General features: G+C 50.5%; 1 non-coding gene across 1 annotated transcript; it reads left to right on the top strand.

Annotated features, from left to right (window-relative positions):
* The first annotated feature begins 1,050 nt into the window (after nucleotides 1-1,050).
* Nucleotides 1,051-1,110, top strand: LOC114007354 (U7 small nuclear RNA). The gene has a single exon (XR_003548988.1). It is a non-coding gene; the product is annotated as a U7 small nuclear RNA (small nuclear RNA).
* Nucleotides 1,111-1,391: the final 281 nt, after the last annotated feature.

A 1,391-nucleotide genomic window follows, 5' to 3' on the forward strand; every position in this document is an offset into this window, starting at 1 on the left:
ACAGCTAGTTTCTCTGTGCAGGGGCATTTGAGGCGGGGAGGGGTGAGAAGTTCGCTGTGCTCTAAAGGCAGGTACTGAGTCCTGCCTGGTACAGAGCAGAGGCTGCAGGCATGTTGCTGACCTGACCAGATGGCCCTGGCAGCCCCACAGCACAGCTGACTGGTTCTGTTCCGGGCACGGGTGGCGAAGGATCAGTCTAGTTCCCCAGAGCTTTGGTACTGGCCTGACAGGCAAATTGGGAGTGTTCACGTAGGAACAGGGGTTCCAGTAGCCTGGGAGAGCCACTGCCCCCACCCTTCCCCAAGAGGCTGAGTCGTACATCATGACATCTTTGTAAGCAGAAGTTGAAGCAGTCATGGCGCACATGGGAACAGGGTGGCAGCTAAGACAATGGGCTTAGTTCTCCCACTCTACGCATTAAGTTAGTGAGTTCCTGAACTTATCTGCGCCTCTTCATCTACAAAATGGGTGTGAGACCAGCACTTATCCAGCATGCTTCTAAAGATTTAATGAAGTGACCCGGGCAAAACTCAGACACAGAAATCTCTAGGGGCGACTTAAAAGACCTCTGACCTGTGGGCTGGCAGGTGGCGTGGTGGTTAAAGGAACTAGACTCCCACATGGCCGACCGAGGTTCGAGTCCCTGACCTGGTGGCCTTTTCTCACTCTCCCTCTCTCTCTTGCTCTCTCATTCTGTCCCTCTCTGGTCAAATTAAAATAAATAAATAAAGCTAAATAAAAATAGTTCTAAAAAATATTAAAAAGAAAAATCGGATTGGGACCAGCAGATGGCATAATGGTTACGTCACTGGACTCCCACATAGTTGACTATGGTTGGAGTCCTGGACCAGGTGGCTTCAAACTCACGCTGAGCAAGTGTGCAGGCGTGCCCAAGATCCTGAGACGAGAATGGAGGAGCAGGGATCGCAGTGTGGCTATCCCTTCTAGGGGGTGATTTCTCGCTTTCTGTCTCTTCAGCGATCAGCGAGTGCACATGCCCTCTAGCAAAAATCTCTCCTAAAAAGGAAACAAAATCAAAACCTGACCACAGAGTGTTTCAACTCTTAGAATTTGCCTAGCAGGTTTTCCAGTTTTTACCAGAAAGCACTCTCCCCCCAAAAAGCAAACCTGACCAATAGTAACTAATGAGAACATTCACTGGTGGCTAGGCGCATTCTGGCTGTGTATCAGCCCCGAGATCCGGGCTTCCCGTGTGCTCAGTACCACCAATATGACAGAAACCCAGACCAGGAAATAGGTGAGGCCTCTGAGAACAACAGAACCTCCCAGAATGGGAGAGAGGCAGACGGCCATCTGCAGAGAACAAACGTTTTCAGAGATCCCCGTTTAGGAGACGTGGACCCAAGTCCCATCAGGAAACCAGACTGGCT

Source organism: Tupaia chinensis, unplaced genomic scaffold, assembly GCF_000334495.1.
Source record: "Tupaia chinensis unplaced genomic scaffold, TupChi_1.0 Scaffold000159_1, whole genome shotgun sequence".
Lineage (NCBI taxonomy): Eukaryota > Metazoa > Chordata > Mammalia > Scandentia > Tupaiidae > Tupaia > Tupaia belangeri.